Source organism: Anastrepha obliqua, chromosome 4 (assembly GCF_027943255.1).
Source record: "Anastrepha obliqua isolate idAnaObli1 chromosome 4, idAnaObli1_1.0, whole genome shotgun sequence".
Lineage (NCBI taxonomy): Eukaryota > Metazoa > Arthropoda > Insecta > Diptera > Tephritidae > Anastrepha > Anastrepha obliqua.
This window is the reverse complement of record NC_072895.1, coordinates 38,479,436-38,506,074: the sequence shown is the minus strand read 5'-3', so window position 1 is coordinate 38,506,074 and position 26,639 is coordinate 38,479,436. Positions and strand designations below refer to the sequence as shown.

Below are 26,639 nucleotides of genomic sequence, written 5' to 3'. Positions count from 1 at the left end.
ATCAGCACTTGTGCCGCCCGGGGTCATCCATGGTAAAGCCGCTGGCCATCAAAGCGGCAGCGAGCTGTGCGCTGAGGAACGCCACAATCACTCACACACGAATACACACATACACACATATAGCCCACTACCAAACACTGTCAACTTAAATATATACAAACTCGTATATGCAGGCGTCCGTGTGGCGCTGGTGGTTGGTTGGCAGTGGCTCTATGTATTATTTTCAGAGTTGAAATCCATCATTGGTGCAGTGCCGGCGGTCACATTTGGGATGAAATATTATAATTACGAGCGAAAGGCCCGTGGGCGCTGCAAGGCGAGGTAAGGCGATGGATGGCAAGTGAGCAGAGTAGAATGGTGCTGGTGTTGCAGAAGGTGCCAGCGGATCTGGCGCAGGCAACCAGCCAAACCGGCGGTGGCGTAGTTGGTTGCAGCTCTGAAGTTGCTGAAACAAAATCCGCGACTGCGTCTGCGGCAACTTCTGAGATTGAGCTGCTTGTGGTTTGCCATATGTAGTGCGATAAGATGTGGTGAGGTGTGGTGTAGTGTGGTAACTTGTAGCACTGCAGCAGCGCTGCTCCGCCGCTTATGTTGGGTGGGGTATCACAGCTTAGTCTCGTGTTTGTTTAGTTGTTCGTGCACTTCTAACTTTTGCGGGTGATAGAGATGGATATTATCGATGCCGTTTGTGGTGTAGCGGGCAGCTCAGTGCTGTCCGGCCAGTGGCTAATGATGCCGTTGTAGCGCTTGTTGCTAATTTTGCTTGTGTTTGTGCACATGCGTTGGTGTGGACTCGTGATTGTGGCCAATTTTATAGCTAACGGGGATTCTCTATTTTCTATGGAAATTTTTACAAGTGCCAAAGTAAGACCGTGTGTGTGTAAGTGTGCAAGTGTGAATGTGGGTGTGTGTGTGTGTATATGTGACTCATACTGTTTTGTTGATTCTGGCAAATGTGGCAAGCAAATCGTCGGTTGCAGCTCTGTTGCTTATGGCAAATTGTTATTGATGTTTTTGTTTTTACAGCAGCGCCGCATCATCTTAGATGTAATCATTAGAGGTGGAATGCGAAAATTTCGACACACTTGCAGCGCTGCCGAAACCAACAATATGTATGCACGTGTACACATTGACAGCTATGACGTTGCACGGGGCACAGTTGCAGCGTTGCTGCCGTTGGTGGTGATAATTCAGATGTTGCCAGTTTGATAAGCGTGCAACATCGTACAATTCGCATTTAAGCTTGTTGCTATTGGAACTGTTGCATGCGACGCGAGAAAATTGTTTACGCCTAGAATTAGGGGAACACGAACCAGTGGCGAGTTCTAAACGAAGTGAGACGAACTTAAAATGAATGAAAAGAAATCGATCAAGAAAAGCGGAATAAATGAAACAAAATAGAAAGGCATAGAATGGAATGAGATGAAAATAAATAAAATAAGGTGGAACTAAATTAAGTGAAATAAGAGTGAAGAGAAGGAACTCGATGAAATGAAATTAATTGAAATGGGATGGAATGGAACAGTATACGAAACTAAGTATTTGATAGAATAGAATGGAATGTACTGAAATATACAGAGATGAAATAAAATAAAGTGAAACCAAATAAATTCGAAACCAGATTAATCGAAATGGAATCAGTTAAAAGGGAACGGAATGAATTAAATGGAATAGAAATGAAACTATAATAAATGAAATGGAATGGAACAGGACGTGTTAAAAGAGACTGAGATGTAATGAAATAAAGTGAAACTAAATAAAAATTAAATTTAGAGAAATCGAAATGAAATGAAACCATATGAAATCCATTAAAAAGAAATATAATGAAATTAAATGGATTACAAGAGAAGAGATGGAATCAAATAAACTAAATTAAAATAGAATGAAATAGAATAGAATACAAAATAATTTAATGGAATAGATTGGAACGTGCTGAAATATACCGAGAGGAAATGAAATAAAATGAAACTAAATAAAATAAAAGTCAGATTACTCGAAGTGAAATCGGCTAATTAGAAAGGATTAAAATTAAATAGAATTGAGATGAAATTAATTGAAATATAATGGAATGGAATATAACATTAAATGGTATGATGAAAATAAGGAAATGTGAGTGAAATGAAATAAAGCAAAGTAAATTTAAGTTAAATACAATTCCAATTAGTCGAAATGAAGTTACTGAAATTAAAAAAAATTAATTAAACTCAAATGATATACATATTTGAAAAGAAACGCAACGAAATGAAGTGGAATAAAATTAGCCGAAATGAAATGGGATGACATAGAATTAATTGGAATGAGATGATCAGAGTAGGAGACATAAAAGAAAATGAAATGGAACTATTTAACAACAAAACAGCAAATCACTACCTTTATTTATTAATTGCCGCCTTTTAACTAATTTTTTATTAATTAATTATTAATTGATGCCTTTATTTATTCATCGCTTTTATTTACTTGTCGATACTTCGATCTTAATTAGAAGCCATCTTCGGGATTCTTGGATGTGACGGTTGTTAAAGCTACCTTACGATCACAAAACTAAAAAACAATTTTTATATTTTTTTCAAAAGGCCGTGTTTAAGACTGTGTTATCTAATTAATTTAAATCAATAAGAATTCTTTTTGAATTTTTTTTTAGTTTTTGTAAAGGAAGAATGCAGCACAAATAAAAAATATAATTTTTAAAAATTTGTTTAAAACGTCGTGTTTAAAATTGTTTTATCTAATAAATTTAAATCAATAAGAATTTTCTTCAAAGTTTTTTTTTAATTTTTGTAAAGGAAGAATGCCTCACAAATAAAAAATACAATTTTTAATAATTTCTTTAAAAGGGAGTGTTTAAAATTTTTTTATCTAAAAATATTAAATCCATAAAAAAAATCATTCTTAGAATGTTTATTAAGAAAAAATGTCTCATAAATCAAAAATCCGATTTTTAATATTGTATTTTTTTAAAAAGGCTGTGAAAATTCATGAAAAAGTGAGTTTTCGGGCACTTTGTGAAAAATATTCCAGTTCTCAGCACATCTCACCAGCGAAAGTAATAGCACTCCTGGGTATAGATTCAGTGATATGTGGCTCTGTCTATTCGGCAACTCAGTTAATTTAAAAAAAGTGTCCATCTTAGTTAAGAGGTAGGCCTTAAGCGCTAAGAAAAATAACTCATGGATTCAAAAAAAATTTCTTTTTTCAACAAATTTATGTATAACTGAAAGTTAATACTATTACACCTTTCTTCATTGAGTTGGCTGGATATACATATTTTCGGAGACTAACTGCAAATTTCTGCAAAAAAACTAAATAACTTGTCTCATTTTTTAACTGCGCGTTTATTAAACCGAAATGAAACTCAGAATTTTCTGCATATTTAAATGTTTCGTACGTGCACGTGTACGTATTTTGAACAAAATATATGTGTGTGCATTTATTTAAATAGCACAAGTCTCAAAGCAACATTTTTGGCCTGCGGTCGCACCTCGAGACCTTTAGCTCTCCAACCCTCCCACCTTCGACGCACGTGCACATAAATTCATATATACATTTACAACTAGATGTGTTTGTATTAAAATTCCATTCAGCGCATAACCTGGGGCAATGCAGATTGCCTCAAGCGAGGATTCTTTTTCTAACATCTCCAGCACACGCAATTCAAACGCGCACGCACCAACACACACACAGACACTTCGAGTTGCGTGCAAACGCCGGCATACGAACACACAAGCACAATACGGATTTGTTTGAACCGACTAAATGCCGGAAGCTGTTGCTGACGCGCCATTGCCGACCTCATACTTCATTTCCTCTTCAACAACGCTCTCTGGCACTTCGAACATACCATAAAACGGTTCGTTTGCAACCAGTTTGATGGAGTTGTCGGATGGATTGTTTGGTTGCTGTTGCTATTGATGTTGTGATTGGTTGGTGGGTTGTTACGCTTGTTGTTTGTTAGTGCGCTGCGTCGCTCAGTCATAGTCGCTTTTTCATAGTGTTTAGTGTTGGTTGTTTTGAGCGGTTGAAGGAGTGTTGTGATTTGTGGAAAAACTGTAAATTTATCACTTCTAACGAAACAAATGGCGCTTTAACATCATTGTGACCCCATAGAAGGTTGAGAAATGTAAGTTAATGAAATTCGTTTATCAATTAATAAAAAACAAAAAACAAATGGAGTCGTTTGTGAACGAAAATGTAGCAACGAATTTAATCAAACGTGAATTAGCAACAATATTTATAAATTGATTGTTTATATAGCGAAGAATTTTGTACAAATGCTCTTCGCACTTAAACATTTTGTTACACAATCTTGATTGGTACTTTTTATAACAAAATAAAAATAAGAATTTTATTTGTTTGATTACGTTAAAAAATTTGCTTCACCAAAGTCAAATACAAAGTTGTGAACATGAAGTGGAAGTGGCAACTTGTTGCACCCTCATGAATGAAGAAAAGCAGTCACGTGTTACGCACACACACAAACACATCGAAACTAATAAGTGCGTGCACAGATATGCGTACACCGGCAGTAACAACAACGAAAAAAATTTGTTAGAAAAAAAGTGTGCTAGCATTCCATCAATTGGTGCGTAATAGCCAAAATGTAACTGGAATTGGACCAGTTAGCCTCTACTTTTTTGAAATATTTGGGTATCCAATAATTAATTTCCATGTGTTTTACTTTGTTGAATTTGCCGACGAATTTACTAAGGCTAAGAGAAATTTGCCGTATCAGTATTGCATAGCCTTTTCATTGTTAACTTCGCCTATTTATTTCTTCGCTGAAACTGCAACGACATCTTCAGAATAATGGCTAATAAATTTAGTTTAGTTTCTCATATTTTTTTATTAGCGTTTGTCCGGAAGAAAATAATTCAACTAGTTTGTCAAGTTTTCGAGTAATAGAAAAAAGTAAGAGCATTCAGACTTAAAACTTATGCAGTTAATGTAGACTTTGCTGAACTTAACTTAACCTAACTTAACTTAAGAAATTGTCAATGATTACTCAACTCATCAATATTTTGTTTTTATATCTTATAGTTATAAGGCGGAACTTTTAGTAAGTGGTCAAACTCGGACTACAGCCGCGGTAAAATCCTTGCTGACATTGTGGCGCTTCCCGGACCGGTGAACTATGCACTCCCTCCCTCCTTACCCTCAAGGGAAGAGTGGGAACGGAACGATGTAAGACAGGGCGTGTATACACAGATGGCGCAAAGCTCGAAGGTAGATTGGGTGGAGGTGTATATTTCATTGAGAGATCTATTTCATTTTTCGGCTCACCGACTACTGTGGTGCCTTTCCGGCTGAACTAATGGGAATAATGAAAGCCGTGACACTGGTCAGTGTGATGCGATACCTGGATATGATATCTACATTTTCACTGATAGCCAGGCGGCGATAAAATCCCTGACAAAGCAGTCGACAGCATCCAAGGTAGCTATGAAATGGCTTAGTCATTTCACCTAAAGGTGACTTGTCTTCCTGGACATTGTCAAAATAAGCACAGTTTTAGCACACTGATCTCAGTTATAGCGGGGCACTGCCTAATAGGTAGGCACGCCTAGAGGATGGGATGGCTTCTGCAGATGCTGACTAGATGAGGAAGAGAAAGAGACGATCTCCCACTTTATGTGCTATTGTCCTGTTCTACCCAGACGAAGGTATACTCTTCTAGGAAGGCAATTTTTTTAATGAATTGGAAGATTTCAGTACTATGGAAATTAGGAATCTTCAAAATTTTTGAAAAGTGCACACTGGTTTTAGGAGAGATAAGGACAAGTTCCCCACCCGAAATGACAATGGGCTATGAGCCTCAGTGTGTCCCTCGTGGCCGAATGGGTTGGTGCTTGACTATCATTCGGAAGTGCGTTGCACCGTAACGTATGTTTGGCCACGTTGTCGTCATCCTTTCGAAGTGTGTGTTTTTTTGTCGGAAACTCTCATGAGTATTTCTATACCGAAAAAGGAATATGCACGACTCATACTCTCACAGTTACACCTACTTAATAAATCTCTCCACAACCTACCACTCTCCCCGCGGAACTGCCAAAAAGGAACTGCCCAATGGGGCTGGTTAACTCAAAGGCCGCTAACATATTTGTTACGTCTCCGAAGCTCTGCGCGTCTTACATCATTGTGTATGTGCTCTACCGTCGAGTTCTGATAACCTCTTATACTCGTACACTCTCTGCATTTCTTTCGCCAAAATGTCTACGGGAACTAGTCCTGCAATAACGAAGGAAACGTGGCTATGCTTTTCCACCATTACTAGCACGATGTCATCCGCGAATCCAATGGCATTAGTTCTAAGGGGTATATACAGTCTTACAACACCGTCTGATTCTTAAGAAACCCCTGCTGACACGATGCACTCCTGAATGCCTTTGTCACTTCTAAACCTCAGTTTACGGTCGGTGAAATAGCTCCCAATTATTCTAGTAATCCTTTCGAAGTGAATCCTTCTTCGTACTTCAAGGCAATCTCGACATGATTGGTTACCCTTAGCAACTCGGAGTTTCTGTGCTTATAGTAATTTAAATGCGGAAATTATAGTATGACTTTAATTTCATAGGTTACATCATTTCGACAAGAATAACTAATTGAAAGAAAAAACATATTTTTATTCAAACTGCTTTTAAACTGAATGCAAATCTAAACACGATCGCTCTAGTTCACAATCGACGATGAAATACCAATTCGTGCCACTAGTTCGTCGTTTCCCTGAATTGTGGTAACTAAACTTCACACCTTCCCTTGTGTGAAAACTCATTCCCACTCACACAATGATATACATACTAGTATGTGTATGCATACATAGAAACACACCCACATTAAAGGGGCAATAGCAATATTGGCCGCAATAGCTTAGGTACGAAAAAAACAGTAAAGCGGGTAAAGAAAAAATAAAAAGCTAACGCATGCAACACCATGTCACAAACTCACACCACCGGGTGTGTGTATTAATTGACTATACTTAAATACAGTGGCTTAATATGAGAAAATGATTGGGGAAAAAGAAATCCATTATTTTCTCGGATAATCGCTGTAGTGATATATCTCGTAAAGTATCAATCAAACAATTTAAAGTTTACGCTCGTTGTCAAGGTGATATTTCACACTAAAACAATTATTTTGCCGTTTTTTGCTTGTTTCATTCAGTTGAGAGTTACGCGGTGTTAATAATATAAGTCAACAAAGAGAAAATTCGATACATTTTACATTTTTTCTTTGATAAAGACGAAAATGCATTGTGAATGATGTTTATAGTGCCGTTACTGTAACAGCTAATTAATTACATGCAATTTTGGTTTCGTCGATTCTGTTCAAATATTTTGGTGTTAAAGAAACTGTCGAAAATTTCGATAAAATTATGTTGCCGATACTGTCGATTCTGTTCAGGCAATTTTTATTTTCAAATGATCAGAAATAATCGAAGTAGAACGGCATATTAGTAGTCGCTGCGTCTCCCAAGATTTAAAGATCGATCATAAAACAGTTTTACACTATTTGCGTAAACATTTTAAGCAAAAGTTATGGATTTTTTCCCCCCAACTAATATAATTTATTTTTAGGGTAAAAATAGTTCCGGACTCAGCAAAATACATAGAAAAAGCTTCGCGCTGCTCTAAATACACTGTGCTACAAAAACAAAAAAAACGACATACACCTGATAAATTACACACTGTAGGTTGTTTATATGGTCGAATAATGCATAAAAATATGTTTGTTATATTTTTTGTACCCTCCAATTTTTATTTATTTATAAAAAACCGTTTTTTCAGACTTTGCGCGGTAATCTACGAATATCTCAGTCATTTTTTCACCGATTTTCAATATTTTATATGTTTTGAAAATGATATTATCAGACCTTTCAAATGATGTACAACAAGTAATTATTCAAACTAGTTAGTTGTGATTTTTATTTGATTAAACCTGGAGAAAGTGCTTTTTTATCATTTTTTTAACTTTAACAATTTTTTATTGCATAATTTTACAACAAAATTAAAGAAGTTTGTTAATATTCTTTGAGTGCATTTATTAACGAAGAAATTAATGTATTACTTTCAATAATCGGACAAAAATTGCGTAAACTACGCTAGTTTTTCGTTAATAGAAAATATGGGCCATCAAGTGTATTGCAGTGTGTACAATGTATTGGTCATACAATTTTTGTCAACTTTGAAAATTGGTATGAAGTTGTTCTGACTTGGAGTAAAAAGAACAATCATACTGTTTTTTATATAAATTTTTTTGTTGATTTTACATACCTAACTTTTTCTAAAAATGTTTACCCGACCTTCGTCGTTTTAAAGAAGAATCGCTCGTCTCGCGTTTGAGCGACCAACAGTAATCCGCCAACATATGTATTTTGTTTTATCCCAGGAAACGTTTTTCAATTGACGTAATTTCTTGATGAAACCTTTCCCCTTGTTCATCGCTGAATTTTCCAGGGTTCTCCGGAAAGAAGTCTAAATATGAATGCAAAAAGTGAATTTTGATGGACATTGGTCTATGAATAAGTTCGTGCGGTTTTTTTCGAAATTTGAATTTCGGATCATTCCCATGGCTTTTAAACGTTTGGAAATGGTTGATTGATCAACTCCCAAAGTTTTTGCAACCTCTTCTTGCGTTTGAGCCGGATCTTGATCGAGCAATTCCTCCAATTCGGTATCCATGAACTTTGGCGGCGCGGCCAAAATCACCACTTTTAAAGCGTGCAAACCACTTCTGGCACGTTCGCTCAGCTAGAGCATGCTCACCATTAACTTCCACCAAGATACGATGACTTTCGGCTGCTTTTTTCTTCATATTAAAAAATTCCCCGCAAAAACACATTATTTGGCACGAAATTCGACATTTTCAAGTGTGGTAAAAATATTGTTGTTTACGCTTCAAATAAAAAACTTATACTGACGTTTGTGCCTTACGACAGTAGCTCTCCAATGAATGTTTGGAAATGTGGATCGATGGAATAATAATCAAGTTACGCCATCTGTTGTAAAACCGCACGAACTTATCCATAGACCAATACATCCCATGTCTCCGTAGGCCCGTAAAAATTCATCCACGACGGCAACGTAGTTGTCACTTCTTTTTTTTTCGGGTATTTTCAGTGTTGCACCGTGATATTAGTAGTTGCCCTTTAATTTATTTTCTTTATGCCTGAGACTTTTCGACTTTACCTCTTATTGCTCTGTTTGTTTTAAATATTCTTGCTCAGAATTGCAAAGATGTGCAAAAAGATGTTACTCATATTCATATTTCTTGGACTATTAAAAAGGCTTTCGACAATGTGGAGCACGACAAATTATTTGAGACTGAGATTTGTGATATTGAGATTGGAAACTGTTGGAATTGACGAAAAATAATTACGTTGCCTAAGTACCTTTATTGGAACCGGTATAGGCCAGAGTGAGCAATAAAAATACCAAAGACGTGCATACACGTAAGGTGTGTGTATTGTCACACTTTTTAACATCTACGCAGAAAAAATAGGCCAAGAAGCTATTTGGAACGCACACGAAGGCTTAAAGGTCAATGCAGTTACCATAAACAATATTACATAGATACACCGATGACACTACACTTTTTGGGATTGTATAAAGTTACCATTAGCAGTCAGCAATTCGGAGTAGGAATCAACATCAAAAAAACTAAATTTATGCATGTCAGCAGTCACTCCTACAGTCACTCCTTATGCGCTAAGGATAAATAACGAGCCGATAGAAAAAGTTTCAAGCTATAGTACAATTGCCTTGGTTGTTGGGTCAATGAAAATGGGGGCGCATCAGCTGAAATTAGGACAAGTATAGGAATTACAACATCCACCTTCTGCAAATTTAAGAAAATCTTCAGCTGCCATGATTTTAACATCACGCACAAAATTCGTTTTATACAGAATGTTAGACACTGAAAGTTGCTGACATGAGCAGACTTGAAATGTGAGCGTTTAAAGGTATTTTAAAAATTCCCTGGACGGAACACGTCTCTAATATGGAAGTTTTATGTCGTCTTACACGTGACTGTGATCTCCTGCAGGCAATAAAACGTCGCAAAACGGCGTACCTTGGCCACAAGAAATCAAGATATAATTTTCTAAGGTAATACTAAAGGATAAAATTGAAGGAAAACGATGTGTTGACAGAAAGCAGCTTTCATGGTTGCGTAATATCAGGAACCGGACAGGCCTTGGCAACATAGCTGAACTATGAAATACGGCTAAAAATAGTGATACTTATAGAGGAAGTGTAAACAACATAAATAAAATTTTATTATTATTATATTATGAAGTTGGAATTTGAAAAGTCAGCCAAGAAGCACCGAGAGAGGGTAGCTCCTAAAATCCTCAGGCTAAAAATTCCATTGTATTTAAAGCTCTGGAAAGTAAAAGGGTAGATCGTCAAGAAGGAAGTGAGAGAAGTAACAGAAAGAAAGAGATAGAATAGAAACATAGAGCTAGCTAGACCTGTCACATTCTTTGGCAAATCTGAAAATATCCTCCAGTTTGAGATAATGAGTATTAGTCACTCTGATGGCATCGGAATCTAAAATTAGCAAGCCTTGCTCTAACAAAGGCCGGACACTCACTGAGAAAATGCTCCGTGCTATCCGGATTCTCTAAGCAAGATAGGAAAATCGGGTTCTCAATGATTCCAATAATGGTAATATGGAACCTGTAATAATAGCGACCATCAACCGAACGTCTTTTCTACCAAGTTTTGGAAGAAAGTTCGACAGTTTTCTGTTCGGGCTTGTCACAAAACACTTTGCAGTTCTTCAGAGTTCTATTCTTCAATTCATGATTCCAATTCGATTCTCGCAGAACTGATTCCCATTATTGGTTCTGCTTCCACAGTTCGCTAATTCATCGGCAATTTCAAGTTAAACTAAAGATTTCCTCATTTATTATTATTATTTTTAGTAAAAAAGTTATTCAAATACAAATTTGTATAAGTAATAAAATATGTATGATACATCCTTTATCAGGGATTTCGAAATATAAAATTCCAATTTGGTGGGTGCCTATTAATTTTATCCTACAGCTGCATGTCAACTCCGGTTGGAAAATTATTTTATAAAAAAATTTTTAATGGCAGAAATATACTTGGCGGTTTGCAATTGCTGGGCGAGGTCGATCTTACCACCGATTTGCTGTCGCAAGAATTGAATTTTGGAAGGGCTAATTGCTCATTGCTACACACTGTGCACTTTTTATTGTCTAAAATAGAAGTATGCTCCTATACTATGTCGAATTGTATCTATGCTTATATGTACGGGTGTGCGTGTTTGTGGTATCACATCGTTATTTCAAGTGTGACAAACTGCGTTGTGGTCTTTCCGTAACAACTTTGCTTATTTCCAGCTATCTATGAATGTACGGATATACATATTCATGTATTGTATATGTAAGTCGGCATGTTTAAGCCATTTTCGGAGGGTGCGCTACATGCATGCGCTAGCGTTGTGTATGTTGGGCAGGTGTTGAAAGTTGTTCACCTTTTTGGCACAACATGAAGGGATGTCGATTTTAACAGTCTTTTTTCAATTCTCAAAAGCTTTCGATGGCTTTTTGTTGCCAATACAATTGCTGGAAAGAGTTTTTGGTATAGCATATAACTATTTTTGTTGTCTAATTTTCGTATTTTTATTGTGTGAGTTATTTACTTCTAATTTTGCAACAGAAAAAGTGTACGGCTAGTTTAAGTCATAGCGTAAGTACAATAAGTTTAAGAGATATTTACCTCTGGAAGAAATGTCTCAAGGGACATGGTAACATTGTTACGCACTCCATTACTTGTCTGTTTGTATACTGTAGCTTACCAATTGTACGCGACTGGCGCTTGTTAAAAAACTAAGCTCAAAATTAAAAATATGCAATTTCCAAAAATTGTTTATATATATAAAGAAATATGTAATAAAGGGTGATCAGATTGGATGTATTTTTTGAATAGGGTTTTTTTGAATCTTCCCGCGTGACTACTGGCATATTAAATGCATGATTTTTTCAGTATTCATTGACATTTCATCATGGAAAGACTTATGCCTCAACAACTTTTAAAAATAGTACACTTTTTTTTACGAAAATCGACGCTCTGTGAAAAGTGTTCATCGGGCGCTCAAGCCAACTGATGGTGTTCAGCGTTGAGGCCCATTTTTGGCTAAATGGCTATTCTACCAGAAAGTTCGGCGGCTTACAGAAGGTTTCAAGACCGGGGCGTTTTCCTGTAAGAACAAAGACGGCGAACTGGTGACTGTCGTACAGAGCAATCTTAAATTATGGAGGGAACACTTCTCGAACCTGTTAAACAGTGACAGCTGCGCATGTCACAGAGAATGTGAAGATCCCGATACCCCAATCGTTGACGACGGAATTGTCGTTCCGCTACCCGACCATGACGAGGTGAGAATAGCAATATCACGGCTAAAGAACAACAAAGCCGCGGGCGCCGATGGACTGCCGGCTGAGCTATTCAAACATGGCGGCGAGGAGCTGGTAAGGTGCATGCATCAGCTTCTATGCAAAATATGGTCGGATGAAAGCATGCCTGCCGATTGGAATTTAAGTGTGCTCTGCCCAATCCATAAGAAGGGCGATCCTGCAATCTGTGCCAATTACCGCGGGATTAGTCTTCTAAATATTGCCTATAAGGTTCTAGCGAGCGTATTATGTGAAAGGCTGAAGCCCACCATCAACCAACTGACTGGACTTTATAAGTTTGGCTTTAAACTTGGAAAGTCCACCGTCGACCAGGTATTTGCAATGCGTCAAGTTTTTGAAAAACCCCGTGAAAGGAGAATCGACACACACTATCTTTTTATCGACTTCAAAGCTGCATTCGACAGTACGGAAAGGAGTTACTTGTATGCCGCGATGTCTGAATTCGGTATCCCCACAAAACTAATACGGCTTTGCAAGATGACGTTGCTCAACACCAGCAGCGCTCTCAGAATTGGGAAGGACCTCTACGAGCCGTTTGATACCAAACGAGGTTTCAGACAGGGTGACTCACTGTCGTGTGACTTCTTTAACCTGATGTTGGAGAGCATCGTACGAGTCGCAGAACTTAATCGCTCAGGCACAATATTTTATAAGAGCATACAATTGTTGGCGTATGCCGATGATATCGATATCATCGGCCTTAACAACCGCCTTGTTAGTTCTGCCTTCTCCAAACTGGATAAAGAGGCAAAGCGAATGGGTTTGGTGGGGAACGAGGACAAAACGAAGTACCTCTTCAAACAAACAGTCGGCGCACTCGCGTATCGGCACCCATATCACTGTAGACAGTTATAATTTCGAGGTTGTAAAAGACTTCGTTTATTTAGGAACCAGCATTAACACCGATAACAATTTCAGCCTTGAAATCCAACGTAGAATCTGTCTTGCCAACAAGTGCTACTTTGGACTAAGTAGGTAGCTGAGCAGTAAAGTCCTCTCTCGACGAACAAAACTAACACTCTATAACGTATGGCGCAGAAGCTTGGACGATGACAACATCCGATGAAGCGACGCTTGGAGTGTTCGAGAGAAAGCTTCTGCGCAAGATTTTTGGACCTTTGCACGTTGGCAACGGCGAATATCGCAGACGATGGAACGATGAGCTGTATGAGCTTTACGACGACATAGACATAACGCAGCGAATAAAGATCCAGCGGCTAAGTTGGCTTGGTCATGTCGTCCGAATGGATACAAATGCTCCGGCTTTGAAAGTATTCGATGCGGTACCAGCTGGTGGTAACAGAGGAAGAGGAAGACCTCCTCTGCGTTGGAAAGATCAGGTGGAGAAGCACTTGGCTTCACTTGGTGTGTCCAATTGGCGCCGGTTAGCACGAGAAAGAAACGACTACCGCGCTTTGTTAAACTCGGCTAAAATCGCGTAAGCGGTTATCGCGCCGATTAAGAAGAAGAAGGCTATGTCAATAAGCAAAATTGCCGTATTTAGGCTGAAGAGCAAGAGAGAGAGTTTGGTGCGGCCAATGGGTTGGAGGAATCATCGGACGAAGCTATATCGTCATGCTAGACGACATTTTGATGCCGGAATTGAAGCCCATGATCTCTAGAGCAATTGGTTGCAACAAAACGGCTGTACTTGCCATACAGCTCGCGAAACAATAAATTTACTGCGTCGTCGTTTCGGTGCGCAATTTATCTCTCGTCTGGACCTGTAGATTGGTCACCAAGATCTTGTGACCTTTGGACTTTTATTTGTGGGGGCTAGTAAAGTCTAAGTACTTTGTGGATAAACCGGCTTCGATTGAGACATGGGAAATAAACATTACTAAAGTTATTCACGAGATGCCGACCGCAGTCCTCCAGCTAGTCATTCAAAATTGGTGTTTACGGATGGCCGAATTACGGTGCAGCGGCGGCCAACATTTGAAAGGGGTTATCTTTAAAAAACAAATGTCATGAATGGTTCTACACAAAAATAATAAAGATTGCCCAATTAATTTGAATTTTCGTTTCCTTTATTTCAATTTAAAATTCGATACCTCTAAATTGATCATCCTTTACAAGGTTGAAAAAAAAATATTTTAAGTGACGAAAATCCTTACTTTGACCCTTACGCACTCCATTGCATTGTCTGTTTTGGTCCTGTCCAGTTCGCAAATATCAAATATGATGAATGTACGACGCCATTTTGCAAAAATTATTAATCTTCCGATAGAATGTTCAATTTTACCTTAATTAATTAATCTTTTGTTTGTATTACCTGAAATAATATAATTTATATGTACAAGCACAGTTAAGGACAGGTTTTCAAATTATGTTGCCTGTTTTAATTATGTTACTTAATGCAGTTGCCCTTCAGGATTTTTTAAGTAATGGCTATCCACCTTTGAACAAAAATAAGTAAATAAATAATTGGCGCATTTACATCGGTTAGGTGTTTGGCCGAGCTCCTCCTCCTATTTGTGACATGCGTCTTGATGTTGTTCCACAAATGGAGTGATCTACAGTTTTAAGCCGACTCCGAACGGCAAATATTTATTATGAGGAGCCTTTTCGTAACAGAAATAACTCGGAGGTTTGCCATTGCCTGCTGAGGGGCGATCGCTATTAGGAAAAACTTTTTCTTCATTTTGGTATTTCATGCACGGAGACTCGATCCGGCGCTCTCCCGAATGGTAATCACGCACCAACCCATTCCACTACGGCGGCCGCCTTTGAATACTTTTTCTAAATGTTTGGCATTTTCTTAAATAATTACAATGCACCTTTGAGGGCTTTATAAGTTTACATGATTGATATGATCTCATTGGAATATTTATCAACACTTCCCAAAAACCTTCACACGAAATTTGACAACTTCATCTAATAATAACAGTGACTTCGTCTTTTTTGGTCGAATTTTTGTGCATTAATTTTGACCGCATTAAATATCACAATTCACTAATTTAACATTTTGCATTTGATGTCCATAATTTTAGAATAAATGCCAACGCCTCGAGAACATTTGAAAACTATATTAGTTTTGAAGCGAACTATGTGTTATTTAGTGTGTATGTATGTGTGTATTTGAATATCTAAAATAGACATTAAATCTGTGATACCCATATGTGCGTGTGTATGTATATGTCTATGTGCATGTTCATTATTGCTAACAATTTATTTTGTATATATGCACCAGAATGGGAGTGTCTGCGTGTGTGTATTTATTAAACTTTGAAACGACAATACAGCCTCGAACAAATTTCAATTCGACAATGAGAAAACGCAGTGTGTGTGTGCATTTAAGCTTAAACAGGTAAATTCTACAAATTAGCTGGAGGCGTTAATTTCAAATCAAATATAAAATCAGTTGAAATACAATGATGACGGCGGCAGCGACGGCTGCGTTGTTGGCAGTGAACGAAAAAAGCAGCCAAAGCAACATTTACGGCAGAGGCGGCAACAGCTGCAGCTCCACCGGCGGCAATGATGGCAACGGCTGGCAGCTGGAGCGATGGCGGTGGCGGTGGCGGCGGTGGGAGAGGTAATAGCAGGCAGCGAAAAGATGCGGTAAAATAAGCATCAATTTTGTGCTAAAGCAAAATGTTAAAGCCTCATTTTATGGCTGGCAGGCGAAGCGGTGTTACCAAAGTTGAAATGCCGACGGCGTTTAGACCAAAAAGTAACCAAACAAAAAGCACACAATAAACCTCTCGTGGACACGCAGCTAGTGAAGCAGTTAAATTAGCAAGAGACAGGGGTGGAGCTGTTAGGCAGCAGCACAAAAAATTAAAGACAGAAACACACACTTATGCAAGAGCCATCAATATAGAGTGTAAGCGGTTGAAAGAAGCAAACTCCGTGCAAGCAAATTAAAAACCAAATGCACACCCAGCAAATGACATGCACATAGAAGCAAAATAAAAAAATGCAGAAAAGAAAATGTAAGAAGCAGCACTGCAGCCACAAAAAGTCAATTCCAGTGCGGTGGTGAGATTTGTGAGTCAGTGCGGATTAAACAACACTTCCAGTTGAATAGCCGGCTTGTGAAGAGTAAATAGTAAATGCGGCAATGTGTAGTTCATGAGAGCTTAACTCAAATGGGAAAATGTGCACACAAAGCAATTGTTTAAACCTAAGCAAAATTTCGTTTATTAATTCATTCAAGTTGAAAAGTATTCGTGCACCTGAGGTGCAATCCTTTTGATGAAAATTAAGGTATGATTTGTTTACTCAGGTTTCTTTCAAAGATTAATATCTTTTTCAAACAGTTTTATTAGAAACGCAGCTGCTAAGCATCAAAATTGAAAAACAACAAAATTTTTTTGAAAATCATAGCCTCTTGGCATACAAAGGCAAATCTCCGTATGCATATCCGCCATGAAAATGGTTCTTATAAAAACCATGGAACATGCAACCATGGAATGAAACTGTAGATTCCCCCTCCACTAGTAGAACAACATCAAGACGTATACCTCAAATTAGGAAACGAACTCGGGTAATCGCCTAACAAATAATATACATTCTATACAAAACTTACTCTGATTTGGTCATTACATTCATGTATTCATTTATATTTATTTTATTTCCTTCAAAGCAATCCTCTAGAATCAGTACAAACATTTTAACCATTTTTATGCATCGATTTTGCAACGTTTTTTGTAAAATCAAAACTTAGTCGTAGGTTTATAGAGAGAACTGGAATTGAATGAGTCACTGTGATGAGTATTCATTTATTTATTAATCAGCAAGCAGGTTGCTTCAGACTATATGATAGATATGTAGATACAAACAAAGGCCTTAGACTTAGAGTAAGAAAAGTCAAAGTCTAAGAAAAAAGAATAAGCATTAAATTGAGCTAGCATCCTACTAAAAGGAGTATTCATCCTATAAACAGTGCTAACCATATCCACAAAACCTATTAATTCCAGCGGATAATGCGTGAGGGAACATTAAAATTAATTTTATTGAGCAGATACGGTCAAAGGCAAAACACATCAACAACAAAATACGCCTAGACTCTAAGAATATGAAATTTACTATTAACCAACGAGAGTGAAAGGAGTGAATGGGATCAGCGAAGTTCATCGAGCGCAAAGCAAAGCGAGATAAAATTCCTCGCAAAGCAGTCGTGCCGCACATCTCTCAACGAGACGACTGATTCATTTCACCTAAAGATAACATGGGTTCCTGGCCCTTGTAACATTGAGCAGAATCTGCAGTTACCATTGCCGATGAACTAACGTGACTCGGCACAAAATTGACAGATGAGTACATAGACAATGATATAGGAATACCCTTACAAACATGTATGTAAGCCATACACAAATAATCGCCCAACAATTGTGGCCGACCCTGTATGCTAAACGCACAGAATCTCTGCTACATCGAAATAACCACAGTCTTAGCACACTGATTTCAGTTATAATCGGCAGGCACACCCAGAGAATGGATGTGCAAACACACATGACTTCTGCAAAAGTTGTCTAGATGAGTAAGAATAAGAGACGATCCCGCACCTTTTGTGCCATTGTCCTGCTCACTCCAGACTCCCTCCATTTTAGGTAGACATAGTTTAATGAATTGGAAGAGATTAGTTCTGTGGAAATCAGGAATCTTCTAAAATTTTTGAAAAGTACACACAAAGAAGATGGCAACCATGAGTGCATTTAGGTTAAACGAAGCGGGTCGCTGGAAAGAAAAAAACGTATGGTCATGCCAGTCAACTATTGCGACAAACTCAGTTAACCTCGGTGAGGACTGACTACATCGTCCCGATGGTAACATTCAATAGGAATTTTGCCACTCTCTTTCCATCTAAGTAGGAATGGAATAAGGGATTCTCACTAAACCACTTCGACACTACAGTCTATACAGATTATTCTAAAATGAATTGTGGTGTTGGAGCTGGTATATACTCTCATAGACTTAAAATTGAAAAATCTGTGCGTCTCCCCAATGCCTGCAGTGTCTTTCAGGCGGAAGTACTGGCAATTGGGAAAACTTGTAGGCTACTAATCGCAGATTTCTTTTTTAAGGGCAATGTCGCTATTCTTTCGGATAGGCAAGCTGCAATCCAAGCACTGGATTCAGCTACTACAAACTCTATGGTGGTGGAACAAAGTAGGAATAGCCTCACCACCTTGAGTGTAAACCATAAAGTTACCTGAAAGTTACCTTGGAGTCAAAATAGACACCCAGGTCTTTTAATTACGCCCACAACTTGAATCTTCCGCACATTTCATTTCTTAATAGATTATCAGATCATCCATGTATGGCAGAAAATTACACTTGGAAAAACAGAAGGTTAATGAATAGGAAAAATAGAACACTACCTTGGGGGACACCCGAGGAAGCAACAAAAGAATAAGACCATACATTAGCAAGTCAAACGGCACTGTTGAGAGTGAACGCCAAGACTCTCAAGTTTAGCTAACAATATTGGGTGAGATACCTTAAGCCTTAGAAAAATCTGTGTAGAGGGCAAGAAACATATTAAAGTCGAAGTGCGAATCTCCGCCACTTTTATTTCATTTCATGGTTGTGGAAACACGAGAAAGTCAAGAATTATTATCATATATATTGTATATATATACATATATATATAATTGACTCGTACACCCTTTTTGGGTGTTTGGCCGAGCTCCTCCTCCTATTTGTGGCGTGCATCTTGATGTTGTTCCACAAATGGAGAGACCTACAGTTTTAAGCCGACTCCGAACGACAGATATTGGAGGAGGTTTTTCATGGCAGAAATACACTCGGAGGTTTGCCACTTTGTTTCTTCATTTTGGTCTTTCACCGAGACTCGAACCTACGTTCTCTCTCTGAAATCCGAATGTAGTCACGCACCAAACCATTCGACTAAGGCGGCCGCAAGAATTATTAATGCTAAGAAAATTTTGAAAGCAGTGGTTCCAATGTTTCCATTCTACTAATATGAACGTCGAAGATGAGGTACGCAGGCCTCAAGAAAATTCTGAATGTATCGGCTGACCTGAAAGAAATAGGCTATTGGCCAGAAGTGAATATGGCATAAAAGATATAGGAAATAGCTTGGGGGAAATAAAATTAATAACGAAATTCTTAAATTGTGGAATTATAAAATTGACTCCAAAAAATGGACACAAGTTATCATATTAACGCCGAAAATTTGTTCTAAATCGCATAATCGAAACTATTGTATGTTAATTTCATTATAAAAATAAAGCAACAACTTTTTACTTCACCTAATATGACTAAGTGGGCGGCCGTTGTAGGCGAATGGTTTGGTGCATGACTACCATTAGAAAATTCGTAGAGTCGAATCTCTGTGCATGAAACACCAAAATAATAGAAAAAGTAACAACACCACAAATGGGAGGACAAGCCCAACTCCCAAAAACAGGACGTAAGTACCAATTACATTTTATATAATATATGCTTATACAGGGTGAAGTCCAAAATAAACAAGGCTGGAGTCATAAAACTGTTTTTGATGGCGCCATTTTTTAATGAGTTAATGCGTTGGAAGTCACATACCTAGCTGACTTCCAGTGAAAGCTTGGTGACATTCGGTTCAGTGCAAGCGAAGTTATTGCGTTTAAAGTGTCAGTATGTTTGTGTCAGCGGTACAAAAATGAGTTTCGAACAAAGTGCTAATATCAAATTTTGTTTTAAAATCGGTCAAACGTTTACCAAAACATTTGAATTGATTACAAAAGTTGAAAGCGATGATTGGCTAACTTGTGCCAGAGTGTGAAGGGTTTACACGTTTCAAAGATGGTTGTGAGGATATACCTAAATGACAATTAACGTACGGGCCGCCTAAAATCAGTAAACACCGAAAACTTCATCAAATTGCTCGTATATTTATCAAAAATCAACCGAAATCATCGTTGAAATTCATGGAATCGGAGTTGAATATCTCCAAAACATCGATTTTTCGCATTTTAACTGATCATTTGGGCTTACGAATAGTCTGGTCACGTTTCATTCCGCACAATATAACTAAGGACCAAAATTTTCTCAGAATTCAAGAGACCTCATTAAAGAGGTGAGAAAAGACGAGAACTTCCTTTATAACATTCAAACTCGTGATGAAACGTGGTGTTTTCTACACGAACCTGAAACTAAGTATCAAAGTGCCGACTGGAAGGCCCCAAACGAGCCACCACCCAAAAAATCCCGTTTGGAGAAGTCAAAAATCAAGTCGATGCTCAATTGGTCTTACGATTCCAAGGGAATTGTCCAGAAGAAGTTCGCGCCAACGATCCAAACTGTCAAAGCAATTTTCTATCCTGACATTTTGAAGCGTTTGTTGCATCGCATTCGACGAATTCGCCCTGAATACCACGAAGCAGGAAGCTGGCGCTTATTGCATGATAATGCACCATCTCACCGATCTACTTTTGTGACTGATTTTTTGACTAGAAATGGCATTTTAACCATCAATCACTCACCGTATTGACCTGATATGTCTGCCTGGGACTTCTACCTATTCGGAAAAATCTATTGTTTTTTTGTTTTATTTTAGAAACTAAGAAGTTGGTTACAAAAATATATTAATTGTAAAACTATATAAGTATACATAGTATATAATGAAAAATATAATTTTAATCATGTAATATTTTTAAATAGCAGTACCATCTGATTGTAAAACAAAAATTTGACCAATAATTAATAGACGTTAGGAATGGTATAAAGAAAAATGTGTTTAAAAGAAGAACAATACTTTAATAAAAATTGATTGTGTAAGACGTCGTCAGTTAGTGCTCCAACCAATATTTTACATACCTTCCTTCCTTGGGAGTGATATAATAAAGTTGGTTGTTTTCGTAATGCTGTAAACTTATAGCATTATATTGGCAATCCTGTAGGAGGTCGAGGCTTCCCATATAGACTATGCTTCCAAAATTAGTACCTTGTATAGTTCCACCTTCTAAACTAAGAGTGAGGCATATGCCTTGAACCCTGGTACTCTGTATCAAAATCGATTTTTTTTAATAATATAAGAAAAATTTTTTTTTTTAATTACTCATAACTTAGTCAAAAATAAGCCGATTTGAATGATTCTGGGTTCAAAATAATCGTAATTACTTACACAAGCGACTTCATGCAGAAACAATTGCAAAAAAGAAGTTGAAAATGTTTTATTTTGCAAAAAACAAAAAGTGCGAAACAGGGTTTTTACTCAAAAATTCATTACTCAAAAACAACGCATTTTAGCTACTAGGCATTCAGCTCAATTAAAGTTTGAAATGTCCTTTTGATTTGGAAAAACTTATAATAAAAACAAAAATACACTTTTTGAAATATTGAATTTCGAAAAAATTTCAATTTTTTTTCTTTTTTGCTAAATAAAAAATTTTCAACTACTTTTTTGCAATTGTTTCTACATTAAGTCGCTCGTGTAAGTAATTACGATCATTTTGAACCCAGAATTATTAAAATCGGTTCATTTTTGACTAAGTTATGGGCATTTAAAAAAAAAATTGTCTCCCATAATTAAAAAAAATCGAGTTTGAGCCGAAAACAAAATTGCCGATAACTCTTGAGAAAAAATTTTTTCGGGCGAACAAAAAAATACGTGTCTCATTATTTTGACCAGAGAGCAACATATTTGAGTTACATCGAAATCGAAGAACATGACCCGAATAGCCCGGTTGAATTGAAATGGAAAGCATCCAAAGCGACTGGCCGAGCTGAGTTACTGCGTTGCATTTGTCGCCGCTATATAACGAAAATTACCGTTTTTAAGTTTTTAAAAAATTAAAGGTGCGGACGAAAATGATTATCAATCAAGGAGGTAAATGTCAGTTTGATGACTATGACAACGGCAATGACACTGGCAACTGGAGGGAGAGTGGCCACGCGAATGACAGCGGCTGAGGTACATTGAACATATACACTGGCGCACAACAAAAACGTTGATGATAATGATGATTGAGTTTTGCACGCAAGGGCCAAAAATATCTGTGTCGTTTGACGCCCCTCCACTCACCACAATGACATATCGGATGGGCTGATGGACTGACGAACAGAGACTCAACTACAGCCGAAAAACGGAATGGAGAAACGGGAATTGTGCGCTTCCGGCGATTTTTGAGTTGACTTAATTTATGATTTTTTTCTGTAAAGGTTGTTGTTGTGTTATTACAATGAAATGTAATGCTATGAGACATACTCAAACACACACATACACAAACTTAACGCTATTTTCGTTTTAAGGTCCTTTTTAAGAAATCATACATATTATGGCAAGCAGAGCAAAAGCACCAGCACCAACAATGACAACAACAATTGCAAATAAGCTAAAGACTAACTACCTCTGGTGGCTGTGCGGAACTGGTCCTAATGCCCATAGGCATTATTCACCAGATTTTTTTGTCTCAGTTTTTATCCTTTTTATATTGCCAATGTGTAAAGTAGAGTGAAATGTTTGCAGGCATTGGAGAAGAAGAAGAAGGAGAAGAAGTGTATGTGTAACAACAGAAAATATCAAACTGTCAGTTTTCGAAAAGCCAACCGCAGGGCGTTTTAATACATTAAAAATTAATTCACACATACAAATGTGAAAAAGGACACATAAACACACACATACACACGAACACGTATGCATGGCTATGTGTGTTTATAAACGCCAGCAGCAGGAACGGTGAATATAAAACAAAACGAAGAAAAAACAAAAATCAAAAAGTAATAACAAAAACAAAATCAGGGGGAAACGTTGCATTTAGTTTATGAGGTAAATGTGAAATGTCACGCATTGACAGGTTTCTGAGATGTGTTTAAACATTTTTGACCCCAAACAAATTGCAACAACAACAACAATAACAACAAAAATGGGCGGCCCAAGCGAAGGTTGTCCATGTGGCCAACGCCAACGGATACGATGCACACGAGTGGATTGCAGCAACAAAAAATCCAACAACAATTATGAAAGCGTATGGTGGGACAAAAATAATAACAACAACCACAAATAACAAATATCGCCACAGAGTATAAAAACGTCAAAGCAACATAAAACTGTGTAAACCTTCGTGACTTGAACAAAATATGATTATCAATTCGGCCCGAAGGGAAATTCCTGCATTTCCATACAAAATGCACTCTCAGATTATTATTGTAAAATATGGACGAGCTTACATATCTACTCTACTACATACATACATACAAACTATATAAACTTACCTACAGACAAAAACATTAACCAAAGTGAAGGAGCGAAAGAGCGAGTGAGTGAGTGAGGAAGATCAAGAAATAAGTTGCTGTCTGGTTGAGCTGAAATGTACGTTTGTACGTATGAGAGTGTCACACAATTAAAATAAAAAAAGCTTTTGTAATTGTTTCGTAGTTGTTTGGTTGGTTAAATTTGTCGTTTTTTTTTGTTTTGTTTTGCTCTTCAATTTTGAGAGTTTTTGCATTTTATTTTAAACTTTTTATTACCATGTGCTAGAGTTTTTGTTGTTGTTTTAATTTTTCAAGGCGTGTAAATATTTAAAGTTGATATGCAAAGTGGCCAGCGGGCATTTTGTGTGGCATTTAAATGACCAAAATGTGGCAAAAGGCGAAAGCACACAAAACACAAAACATATGAATAAATACTACACACACACATGCGCAAGCCATTCACGCACACTAGCACCTACTTCATTACTAAAAAATATGTTGTATGCCAATATTGCGAGCGTTAACGGTAAAGCGTTTTGTTGTAAGTTTTTCTGAAAATGTAAACATTTCTGATTAATTTTGTTGCAACCAGCAAGAAGCATAAAAATTTAAATAAACACATACTCGTGCATGCATACGTATGTGTGCGTGTGAAATACTGCTTTCTGCTGGGAGTTGTGATACAGAGGTAAATGAAATTTGTTTCTTCAAATCTGATGTTTTTGCATTTAAATGAGTGCAAATTGGGCGAATCATCGCTAATAATGTGTAATATTAGTAATACCTAATACTATACAGTGTAACCTCTCCTAACGCGCACCTCTATTAGCCGAACAACTCGCTTGAGTGAACATTTTATTCCAATGCCAAATCTTAAGTTTCGAAAGAAGGTGCCTTTTTTTGAGTGGTCGGATAAAAGCTGACTGACCGTGAGTGTCCGTCGAAAAAAGCTTTCACTGCATTAGAATATCGAATCAGCCTGATCACTGAGTATGTCGTAAAAAAAGTTACGTATACAAATTTTTTTTTTTCAAATGATTTAAAATTGGTAAAAGCTGTTTTTGATTTTTTTCCAAGTTTTAGTTTGATTTGCATCTCAAAGAATTTATAGTATCTTTTCCAAATGCAGCACTAAAAAATTACATATAATAAAATAGGTTGAAAATTGCGATAATTCGTAATGAAGTTCGGTCTGAGCGATTACGAGTTGTTCCGATTACACTGTTATTTTGTTTATAGTGTCATCTAGCGGTTTTGTAAATAAAAAGTAGATATCAAAAATAAATTCTCAAGTACAAAAACTTGTCAAGTACAAGTTTGCATTTTGTTAATAGCATTAAAAATACTTGAGTAAGCATTAATCTTTCCTAATAACTTTAGATTAATTAAAGATAACTTCGTTAAAAAAAACTTAGAATTTCTTTTCTTAGAATTTTAGATAGAAGCCGAATTGGCTAAGAGCGACGTGGAAAACAATTATTAATTGCAGCCCTCAAAGGAGAAATGGACTCATGAGAATGTTTATTGGTTGCACGCCCAGCTACGCCCTATCCGTAGTAATCCAAGGGATTAAGGGCTGGGAATTAGGTACCCATAGGTTCGGGGGTTATGTGGTTATGGAAATTTCAGCTAATAAATCTTGTGTCGAAATCGCTTTGTATGAAGGAGTAGAGTCTTGCTGAAAGATTTATGGCCTTTTGGTCTCGATAACTAGGCCCTTCAGAATTATTCAGCTCCCTCGCTAAGAGATATGGAATTGCCTAATTTGGAGTTGGCTTTTTTTAATAATTTGTATTGCATATAAGTTAATACTGTATTTAATTATATAATTTACAATCCAGTGAATCTATCGCTTATTTGCTGAATTTGAAAATTCTGAGTTATGATATTCTGCGTGCAAAGCCGCGTTGTACTATGTTGTTCAATAAGTTTTGGGGTTCGATAAGAGGGGACGTTGCCACTTGCCTAAATATTTTTTTGTTATGTTGGTACACTCTTCATATGAACGTAGTCTGTGAAGTTTTATTTCAATCTGTCAATCCATATTTTGTTTACACGCCATTTAGTATCGAAGTGTCACAGTAGTACAGAGCCCGGCACTCGAAGTGTAACCAATTAAAATTATTCGATTCAAAGAAAAAAATATGTGAAAATAATGCAAAATTAAGAATCAATTTACTTTTGCTGGATATGACCACCTTTTGCCTTGACTATGGCCTTCAGACTGTCCAGAAACGAATCGAACGCTGCCCAAATGTGACTCGCAAGTATTTTGACCCACTAGCAGACAATAGCTTTTTTCAGTGCCTCAATACTGGTAAATGCAAAATGGCCCAAAGAGAATAATCCATTGGAATCGCGTCTGGTGAATTTGAGAGCCATTGTGTAGACGTTATGAAGTTCGGGACGTTGTTTTTTAGCCATTCTTGTTTCACTCGAGCTTTGTGAAACGGTGCCGAGTCCTGTTGAAACGTTCGTGGTCTGCCACCGAAATGTTTGTCTTCCCACGGCTTCAAAACAACCTCCAATACTCTACCGATAACATTACCCAATTCTTGCCAGGCTCGATGATTAGAGAGCGGCCATCTGCGGTTACAGCCGCCCAAACCATTACTTGTGGCAGGCAGCACCCGCCTGGTGGCCAATCGAAGACTCAAATTCTCTATTGTTTCGGGAGTTTACGAATTGCTCAATTTGAAAATTTTCTCAGAAAACACAATGTTCGGAAATTGACTGCTTTCGGCCAAGCGAAGCAACTCCTTTGCTCTCTCATGTCTGACTTGTTGCCCTTTTGGTGTGAGATCATGCGCCTTTTGGATCTTGTAAGGCGTGACTTTAAGTACATTTTTCAGTATGCGCGGATGCTACGGTCAGATATTTTTAGATCTTTCGCCATTTGATTGGCACTTCGTCGGGGATTTCGCTGAAGTCGCTTCTTCACTTTTTGAACCATTTCATGTGACGTTACAGTCTTTTGATGACCACCTCCATTACGTTTCGCGACGCTACCAGTATCATTGTAACTAGTAATGGCGCGATAAACAAAAATGTTTTAATG

The 26,639-nt window shown here is 37.4% G+C and overlaps 1 protein-coding gene across 2 annotated transcripts in view; it reads left to right on the top strand.

The window, feature by feature from the left end:
* Positions 1-4,006: 4,006 nt before the first annotated feature.
* LOC129245936 (BTB/POZ domain-containing protein Tiwaz) overlaps positions 4,007-26,639 on the top strand; it is a 142,983-nt gene continuing 120,350 nt past the window's right edge. For both annotated transcript variants that reach the window (XM_054884383.1, XM_054884384.1), the window contains exon 1: positions 4,007-4,117. The gene's annotated coding sequence lies outside the window, so the exon portion shown is untranslated. The remainder of the gene's footprint in view (positions 4,118-26,639) is intronic.